Here is an 11179-nt window from a genome sequence, read left to right as displayed (position 1 = left end):
AAAAATATTAAAAAAATTTTAAAAATTTAATACATAAAATAATGACAATAAACTAACTAATATAATCTAAAATAAAAAAAAAATAATAATAAAATAAAATAATAATAATAAAATAATTTTTATTTTATTATTATTATTATTATTATTATTATTATTATTTTTATTATTATTATTATTTTTATTATTATTATTATTATTTTTAATTTTTATTTTTAAATTATTATTATTAAAATTATTATTATTATTATTATTATGTAAACCGCTTTAGTAAAATATAATAGTTAAATATAGTAGTGATTGCCTATATAAATGCCTGGGTATTTCTTCTTTTACTTTTGTAATGCTTGAAACAAGGACTTACAGAGGGGTTTACAAACAAAAATTTTATCTCTTCTTCCACGACGGGACAGGAGTTGTTTTTCCCCAAGAATGCAGAGATAAACAAAAACCATCATTTTGAAATAAAAATAAGAAAAATAAAATCATTAGTCTTTTTTTATGGTTTAATGGCGCCTGATTCACTTTTAGGTCATGTCTGTGCCATAAAAAAGCAAGGGAATTGGACAGTCAAATAAAAATAAAAAAATAATAATAATAAAATAATAATAATAAAAATAATAATAAAATAATAATAATAAATAATAAAAAATAATAATAAAAATTTAATAATAATAATAATAATAAAAAATAAAATAATAATAATAAATAATAAATAATAATAATAAAAATAAAAATAATAAGGTAATATTATTTATCTAGAGTAATACTATGCTGCTATTACTACTACTACTACTATTTCTACTACTACTACTACTCCAACTACTACTACTCACTACCCACTATTACTTTCCGTGATTCAATTTTCGTTCGACCCCGTGACGATAAAATACCCTACAAAAGAATTTGTGTGAATCTCCCAAGGATTCCGATTATTTACTAATGTATTTGTTCATTAAATACGTTTACTAATAAAACTAAAAAGGGGATTGATAAGGTTCTGTGTGAATTTTGACAATGTATGACCATTTTATCGGAGTCTCTTCAACAACCATTACCCGAAAATTTAAATAAAATTAAGTAACATCAATTGAAGTCTCTTGACTACGGAAGTAGTTTTCGACTATTGTTTACGTTTTACAATTAGAAAGAACATCACATCATTTATGCCCGGCGGAAATTTCCTCAAAATTTAATTTTTAAAATCTAATTGAGGATCTATTTACTTACACAAATTTTGCGCAATAATCATACAAGAGACCAAAGACAAGGCTAAGATAATCCGAGACCATGTAAATGGCAACATCGTAATCAAGGGTGATTTCAATGCCTAAATAGAAACTAGAAAGACGAACAACGAAACATGCCGTGGTGCTTATTCCAAAGGAATGCGTAATGAAAATAGGCAGTAACTTATTGATTATTGCTGCGGCCATAAATTATTCATAGTAATAGTGCCTTTAAACACCTTTCCCACATTTTTCTACATGGCATGGAACGTAAAAAATTCTGTGACAAATTATCAATAAGACAATCAGATAGACTTATCCTAATTTGGACCATTACAAACGAATTCCCAATGATTCAGGACAATATGCAGGAATGAAGACATCCAGAGACTATAAACTCTTAGTTTCAAATTTAGACCAACAGAAAATTTAAACTAACCAAGTCATAAGTATTACAAAAAAAAAAATTATTTCGATCAAAGACTTCAGAAGTCTAATGATACCTATCAAAGAAAATTTCAAAAACAAACTCGCTTCAAATCTTTCGTTAAAGAAAAAGGGTTCCTCTAACAAGGCTGAATTTCAAAAAACATCTTGTCCAAAACGTTCTGATACAGGGAAACAACACTGCATGAGAGAAGTAGTGCACAAACACAAGATTACTACCTAATGAACCATATCACAGCAGCAAAAAACAACTGAGACTTGACATCAACAGCTGCCAAATACGGATGCGAAGAAGAAATGAAGAGAGAAAAATGAAGTCATGCATAAAATTAAATCTCAATCAATGAATCACAAAGAGAAAATAGATGAGATTGTGACAAAAATAAATAGTACGAGTGACAGTATGAAAATGTTCAAAGGGTGAATACAACAAGATAAATGTGATAAGACCTTTTGTAATGACAGCGGCGTGGCGTATTGACGGCACATGGTGGGGGCCCCTGATTAGAATAAAAAAAAAATTATAAAACGTGAACCCCGATTAAGAGGAAAGGACATGTTAAAAACTCTCTTTTTTGGAAGGTTTGGGGAGGGGGCGATGGTTTTTTACGAGTGGACAAAACTCACAAAAAAAAATTTCATGAAAGCAACAAGCCACAACACGGATACAAGTCCGGGTGAAAGGTCTTTGCAATTATTCTTTGTCCACCATTTGAAGGATTGGATTTGGTAGATAATCAATCAATTTGTATAAATGTAAATCAAAAGAGAAAAGAAACCTATGACAGAAATAACTTACTTTTTGTACTGTAAAGAAAATCTGCAAATCTTTTTATAATTTTTTTATTGAAATCTGGAAGGGAAACTATTTCAGCTTTGTGAATTGACGGGAATCATTAACGAATTTAACCCCTCCTGTTTCATTGAATTTTGCAAAAAATTTTTTTTCACTCTTTTAAGGGTGCTAAAACAACGTTTAAGGAGGTCCAGAAATACGAGGGAAAGTGGTTAAGTTCAATACAGCCTACAGATTTCTATGATTTGTTCATTTTTTGTTGTATCTGTAAAAAGTAAACAATAAAAACAAAAGAAACGTTGTTGTTTTTTCTAAACTAACTATGAGCCATTCATGTCTGTCATACCATGTCAGTGAAAAAGAGCGTTTTCGAGATTTCCACACCTGTGTTTAATTCAAAATCAGTTTGGTTGGTGAGGAACTAGTCTTTTATTTCTAATTTGTCATCTAGTTCAATCTCCCAAACAGTCGGTGAAGCAAAGAGTCAACTTAATTCATTGCAATTCATTTTTTAAAACAAAACACAATTTCAAAGCATATCTCAAATAATTGGAAATCAGTGGAATACGATTAATGATTGCACAGATCTTAAAGCATCACAAAGAAAAAATCACTCCACTTAAGTACTGCTTAAGAAATCAAAATACACACCAAAGTATAACTGTTGACAATATTCGCTTTATTTCTCTGACTGACACAAATACACACGCACTAACACACACACGCACACACAAACACTCACACACACGTAACCAACTCGGCACTACAAGTAAGAAAAATGTTGGTAAATTCGTCCACAATGCTTCGTTGCAAAGGATTACTTTATTCAATAATCGTGAAAAAGTTGGGGGGGGGGGGGGTTGTTATGTCATATTTTAAAGTTTTATGTTGTTTTTATTTGCTACTTACAAAAAAACTTGACAATGATCAGTGTTGTTCACAGTTAATGTAAATTTTTGGATGGCCGAAGTTACCCTAATTATGACGTAAATGGTGCAACTTGGGGCATCCCTCCAGTCCAACTGTGGAGCTCTCAATCCTGGCACAAGTCGAGGGGTTTTCCGCTATTTGAAGAAGTATATAATTTCGACCCAGTTTCTCGCTCAGTCAGCTGTAGCGATACTAATGGATAGAGTTTTAACTGGAGCGGATTGTTTTGCACCACGGTGTTGATTCAGTCACTAATTCGCGCAGTGATGTCACCAACACACGATCGGCGCAGTGCGTGAACGGAATCTTGAATAGAGCGGAGACAAAAAAAGGCAGTAGGGTAAATTGGCCAGTTGGTGAAAGACAGTGGAAGTTAAAATTTTTTTTAAATTTTAAATTAAATTATGCTGTTAATGATTTTTAAAAGATCGGTATGGTGCCTGGCACCATTCGATCCAATGGCCCCACGCCACTGTGTAATGATAAAGTAATTATAAACATTATAAGCGTGTACTGCACTGAGAAATACAATGGCAATCAAGAAGTGGAACCATTCAATTCAACCACCTATAACACCCCAAGAAATAAGTGAAGACATTCAAAAGCTCAATAACAAAAGATCGACAGGCCTAGATGGTGTTAGAGCAGAAGAACAAAAATGTCTTGACGACGACGTCATGCAAATACTAGCTGATATGTATAATAGGATATTTAAGACAAAACACGTTCTCAATCTTGGAAGTAGAAAAGTCATTCTGCTAAACAACCGAAATAAAAAGAAATGCCCTTTAGAAAATTTACGACCAATCGTTTATTTTCCGCGATAAGAGAAGTTTTTAAGCACAATCACGCTCAACAGAATTAGAGAAAAGGTAGAGGAATAACTTTCACCTTCACAAAGGGGTTTAGAAGAGAAAGAAGCACTGTAGAGACAGTATTGGCCTATCAATGGCTGAAAGCCAGGAATGAGAAATATAAGGAAGACTTTACCATACTTGCAATCGATATGAGTTCAGCTTTCGACACTATATGCAGAACCAAACTGTTATCAATCCTTGACTCTTTCTTGGACAAAGATCACGTGAAGCTAATAAGATACCTATTATCAAATACTACCCTTATAGTTAATCCGGCAGAGAATTAACAACAATATCAACATCAATTGGATCCCTTCAATAGACAGCTTGAGTCCAATTTAATTCACGATATAGCGCGAATCGGGCCCTTAAAGTTATAAGACCAAAACTACCACCAATAAAGAAGATCACTCGTGAATTCATATTATTATTCATATTATTATTATTCATATTAGTATTATTATTCATATTATTATTATTATTATTCATATTATTATTCATATTATTATTATTAAAATTTTATTTTATTATTATTATTATTATTTTTATTATTATTATTATTATTATTATTTTTTAGTATTATTATTATTATTATTATTATTATTAAATTTTATTATTATTATTATTAATTATTATTATCATTATCATCATTATCATCATCATCATCATCATCATCATCATCATCATCATCATCATCATCATCATCAACATCATCATCATCCTCATCATCACATTATTATTAAATTATTATTATTATTATTATTATTATTATTATTATTATTATTATTACTATCATTATTACTATTAAAATTATTATTATTTTTTATTATTATATTATTATTATTTTTAAATTTTTATTATTATTTTTATTATTTTTATTATTTTAAAATTTTTATTATTTTATTTTTAAATTTTTATTATTAAAATTATTATTTTTTTAATATTATTATTATTTTTAAATATTATTAAATTTTATTTTATTATTATTATTATTATTATTATTATTTTTATTTTTAAATTTTAATTATTTTTTTTAAATTTTATTATTATTTTTAAATTTTTAAATTAAAAATTTTTAAAAATTATTATTTTTAAAAATTAATATTATTATTTTTGGGTTATTATTAAAAAAATTTTTAAATTTTAATTATTTTTAAATTATTATTTTAAAAAAATTTTTAAAATATTTTATTTTTTATTTTTAATTATTATTATTATAAATTAAAATTATTATTTAAATTATTATTTATTAATATTATTTTTAAATTATTATTATTTTTAAATTTTAAATTTTTAATTTTTATTTATTGTTAATATTTTTAATTTTTAAAATTATTTTTAAATTTTTTAATTTTAAATTTTTAATTATTTTTAAATTATTATAATTATAAGAGTATTTAGTAGTATAGTATATTGTAGTTTTATAGTATAGAAAGTAAATAGTAGTAGTAGAAGTAGTCGTAGTGGGAGTAGAAGTAGAAGTAGAAAGAAATTTATATAGTAGAAGTAGTATTAGAGTAGTAGATAAAATTTTTTTAAGTAGAAGTAGTCTTAGTAGTATAGTATAGTAGTGTAGTAGTAGAAATTATTTTAGTAAGTATAGTAAAAGTAGTATTATAGTAGTAGTTTAATATAGTAAGTATTAGTGTGTAGTAGTGTATCGTTTATCCCCCACCACCCCCGGGTTACTTTTAAACATCACCACCACTTCCACCTTCGTTATCAAAATAAAAATAGTAACAATAACAAGAACAGAGAAGTAAAAATAAAAAACCATGATGGCAACCCCAACGTTTGTAAATATGATCTTCATTGATTACCAATCAATATCTAATATCACAAATATACCCCAACATTACAAGTCGAGATAAATACGAATTTGCATATAAATTAATATAAAATTTGTCTCACATGTGTGTCAAGTAAGACTTTTTCGATTTTAAAGACAACAAAAACACAAAGTTCACCTATACACCCCTTTCATACATAACCACCCCCGCACACAAATACACAGACGTTTGCGCGTGCACACACACACACCCACACACACACACACACTGATCTAAAAAAAGTTTTTGACAACAAGCGTGAGAACAAAATTAATTAAAATGATTCAAACATGGCTAATAGACAAAAAGAAAATTCCCAAAAAAATATAATATGTCTAATCTTTTTTTACATTGATGCAAAATACCCCCAATAAATAGGTAAATAAAATTAAAATTTAAAAATAGATTTTTAGAAGGGAAGGTATTTTTGAAATTTCGGTAAAAATTTTCCCCCTGAATAAAAACCAAAAAAAAAGGGGGTGAAAAAAATAATCAAAGAAGCATGAACCCAAAGTACAGTAAATCCCTTTAAAAAAAGGAGTGACCATGAATGGAGTAGAAAATTTTTCAAGAAATTCCCCCCATCCTTTGAAATGGGTGACCATGAATGTGAGTAGATTTTTCATGACATGTCCACATCCCCCCGAATGGGGTTGACCCCTGAATTTAGTAGATTTGTCAAAAATGCCACATCCTTAAAAAAATGGAGGGCCATGAATGTGAGTAGATATTTTTCCCTGACAAAGTCCACATCCTCCATAATGGATTTACCCTGAAAATTTTTTTAATATTTCCCAAACTGCCACAACCTTTAAAAAAATGGACTGACCCCGGGAAAGTGGGGTAGGGTAATTTTTCCAAAAACTGTCCCCATCCTTAAAAAATGGAGTGACCATGAAATTTTATTAAAATATTGTCATGACTGCCCATCCTCCATGAAAGGATTGACCAGAATTTTGGTAGATATTGTCAAGACAAGGGCCACATCCTTTAAAAAAAGAGACAATGAATGTGAGTTTTGATATTTTCATGACATGTCCACAAACCCCCCCATGAATGGACCCGACCATGAATGTGAAAGATATTGGGCAAAACATTTCCACATCTTTTTTAAAAGGACTGACCATGAATGTGAGTAGATATTGTCATGACCTGTCCACTCCCCCAAAAAATGGGTTGACCATGAATTTAGTAGATAATTTTCCCGAAATGTCCCCCATCCCTTAAAAAAGGGTGACCATGGGAAAGTGAGTAGAATTGGGCAAGACATGGGCCACATCCTTAAAAATGGGTGACCATTGGATGTGAGTTTTAAAATTGTCCCCTGACAAAGTTTCCCCATCCTCCATGGGAAAGGAGTGACCATTTTAATGTGATTTGATATTGTAAGACAAGTCCCCCATCATTCCCTGCTTCTGGATTCAAAACATAAAAAATACGAAATAGAATTTGGGGACAAGCATTGCTTTGCTAAATTTTTTTTTAGACAGCAATTTAAAAAAGATCATTTCTAAAATTTAATTATATCGATCAGACAACAGATGGTAAGGGGCTTTGTTAATAAACCCAAACTTCCGACAGCCCCATAAACTTTCCCCAAAAAACAAAATTTTATTTAAACTTAATCTTTTTTAGTCTAGTTATTAAAAATTTAGTTTTTGGACATGGCTGGCTAAAAACAATAACAGAGAGCTGAGTGACGTCAATTTCGTTGTTTTTATTAAACGTTCCGGTTACACACATTTTGTAAAGGAAAATTTTTGGATTTTACCTATTTGCATAGCATTTCCCTTGCTTTACTTTTAAAATCCCAAATATCAAAAATTAAAATCAAAACCCCGGTAATTTACTGACTGGAGAAAGGGCGGTTAAATAAGAAAGTGAAATTAAAACCAAATATAGAAAGAGCAAAATGAGGGCACTCAGCTCCCTTTAAATTCCCGATTTTATACCCGCCAAAATTTTTAAAAAGTACTTAATAATTCCCTCAGGGGTACCCGCCATTTAAGGATACACATCATTGTGGTGGGGTGTTCTTATATCCGGGGGGCAGAATTGAAATTTTTTGTTTAAATAACAGTTAGGGGTTTGAACGGAAATTTCCCCCAAACCCATTCAAATAGGTTTAAAAAAAAGGGAAAAAAAAGAAAATCCCCCACCGGGAAATGGGGTTCTCCATATTATCTGGAAAGGACATAATTGGCCTGTTTAAAATTTTTTTTCCCAAGGGCCCTCGGGGGAAACGGGCCCCGGTAAAATTATACTAAAACACACCATTTTTGGTGGGGTTTAAACTGAAGTTAAAAAAACGAATTGAATAAGTTCCCAAATTTTCTGAAACAGTCAGGACGAAAAAGAAAAAATAAAAGGGGGGTCGCGAGCTTTTAAAAAAGGGTAGGAAAAAATGATGTCCCGTTTATGCGGGAGACCCGTAAACGAAGATAAAAATGAAATACTCAAAAACAGCTCGAACGAAAACGTCAGTCATAAACATAACCCAAAAAACTCAAACAACAACTTAAAAAATCTATTTTCAACAAAAAAATGTTCTCACATTTAAAAAATGGATAGTATGCGCCTGGGGGAAGGGAAACTCACAAAATTTTCCAACCGGAAGATAAGGGGGCAAAAAACTTAAACGTTGAGTGACGTCAACTTCATTCTATCTATAAAACTCACCGTGAAGTTGAATCCCTGCATGTTGACCATTCAGACAAGATTGATGTGATATGACACGTCGTGAATCGTTTGCCTCTGATTTTTATAGTAGGTCTGACAGAAAAATCCGCCACGCAACTAAACTTACCTCCCACCTTCCCTTATCACTTTATAGGGATTTTTTTCCCTCTCGTCCGCCCGCCATCATTACATCACTGGTAGCTGATTGGTTGATTTGTTTTGAACACACCCTTCCATCCCCCCCCCCCCCCCCCCCCCCCCCCGCTCCGCCAATCCACCCCTTGTTCAAAGGTTTATTTTTTAGGCAATCGGCAATCGTAACTCACACATGAATAATGTATTTCCAATTAATAAATCGTTTTGATTGTTTTAAAGTGATTTACGGCAACACATTAAGGTCAGCGCCAGTAAAATGGCTGATTATTGGATAGTAAAGGGGGAATGGTTTGACGGGAGGTCAGGACCTCACCCAGCAATTAAAAAATCGTGTAAGTTAAATCAATTCTAAAACAAAGCAAACAGCAACAACAACAACAAAAAGGATAATAATAATAATAATATTAATAATAATAATAATAATAACAATAATAATAATAATAATAATAATTAATAATAATAATAATAATAATAATAATAATAATAATAATGATAATAATAATAATAATAATAATAATAATAATAATAATATAATAATAATAATAATAATAAAATAATGATAATAATAATCTAATAACAATAATAATAATAATAATAATAATAATAATAATAATAATAATATAATAATAATAATAATAATAATAATAATAATAATAATAATGATGATGATGATGATAATAATAATAAATAATAATAATAATAATAAAAATAATAATAATAATAAATAATAATAATATAAAATAATAATAATAATAATAATGATACAAAATAGAATCATCTAAAGATGTAATTTATAGAGTAATTGTTTAATAGGTTGAATTATAAATTAATAAGTTAAATAAAATCGTCAGACAATAGAAACAAACAAAAAATGATTTTACAAAAACACTTTACCTTGATACAAACTCAATAATTCACATTTCATTCGTCTTGAATGTATGCTCGTTTTAGATAGCAGATCATATATATTATGTATAAACATATGCACACCCCCCCCCCCTCCCTCCCCACCAGCGTGTCTCTTTTCAACACGCGTCGTTCATTGTTCGTGTATGTGTATTCCTAACCTTCTGCATGTGTATGTGTTTGTGTGCGCGTGCGTGTATGTATGTGTGTGAATGAGTATTTTTCAGCCAAAGTAATTTGTGATTGAAGCGCATTCCCTACCCTCCCCTTCATTACGAAATGTCAGGATATTAATCGATTCTGATATACATCTATCTTCCCCTCACCCTCATACAATCCTTCAATTATGATCTAATCAAGCAAAAGGTGGATTATTCAAATAGTTAGATAAACGTTTGGAAGAAAACAACTCATAATTAAAAAGTCAGCCAATTCGATTGTGACGTAACAAACTTTTAAAGCACTTAACTGACGTACTCAGGACAGACAAGTATTTAAATCTAAAAATTGGCCACAAAAAAAAAATCGATCCATTAAGATGTCCCCCAAAAACTTTTGAACTTGAAAATCTTGACGACTTACTTAAGTCCCAGGTTTGAAAGTTTGTGCGAAGACGTGGGTAATTCAAATCGATTGATTTGTAAAGGACGATATTTCTGGCTAATTTTATTCTCTCGCGACCATCCACAGTACGGAGTTAACTTGTCAATGGGTTAAATCTACGCTTCCTTCCCCCACCCCCTTTCCGGCAATCCTTCAATAAAGATCTAATCAGCAACAGGTGGATTATTTCAATAATTAAAATCTCAGCCATTCCCATATGTGACCTCCCAAGCTTTAACATGTCGAGCCCATTTGTTATGGATTAAGATATATATATATATATATATATATATATATATATATATATATATATATATATATATATATATATATATATATATTATATTAGATATAAAGGTTAGCTACGAATTAAATAAGATAGTCGCGGACAAATCGGCAATGGGTGGTGGAGGAGAAGGAAAACTCAGATACCAAACCCGGGAAGATCAATATCGTGAACCCTGGCAGGCAGTTCATCTAGAAGAAAGAAAACTTTGAAAATAAACTGACATGTGGAGTTGCGCCCCATGTATCTAAACAGCAACCGAAAGCTAAATCATGAAGTTACAACCAAAATGCACCAGGGTAAAAGCCCCTGTCTATACCCATCCAGGACCTCAGGCTAGTACTAGTACTGCTCAAGACGTGGCATCCCCAAACCCACAAGGAAGGGACGTCACCGATTGCCGAAGGGTTACATGATTCTTAAAATATAAAGAATACAAGCAAGTTGGAACTCTCAACACAAGA

The 11179-nt window shown here is 30.4% G+C and overlaps 1 protein-coding gene and 1 long non-coding RNA gene across 5 annotated transcripts in view; both read right to left on the bottom strand.

The window, feature by feature from the left end:
• LOC144960662 (uncharacterized) overlaps positions 1–8872 on the bottom strand; it is an 82222-nt gene extending 73350 nt beyond the window's left edge. The window contains exon 1 of the long non-coding RNA XR_013642907.1: positions 8765–8872. This is a non-coding gene — a long non-coding RNA (uncharacterized LOC144960662). The remainder of the gene's footprint in view (positions 1–8764) is intronic.
• The window catches only part of LOC144960661 (uncharacterized), a 325884-nt gene that overhangs the window by 181832 nt on the left and 132873 nt on the right, over positions 1–11179 (bottom strand). The window lies entirely within an intron of this gene.

Source organism: Berghia stephanieae, chromosome 15, assembly GCF_034508935.2.
Source record: "Berghia stephanieae isolate SIO BIC M18660-M18661 chromosome 15, UCSD_Bste_1.3, whole genome shotgun sequence".
Classification (NCBI taxonomy): domain Eukaryota; kingdom Metazoa; phylum Mollusca; class Gastropoda; order Nudibranchia; family Aeolidiidae; genus Berghia; species Berghia stephanieae.
This window is presented reverse-complemented; position numbering and strand designations above follow the sequence as displayed.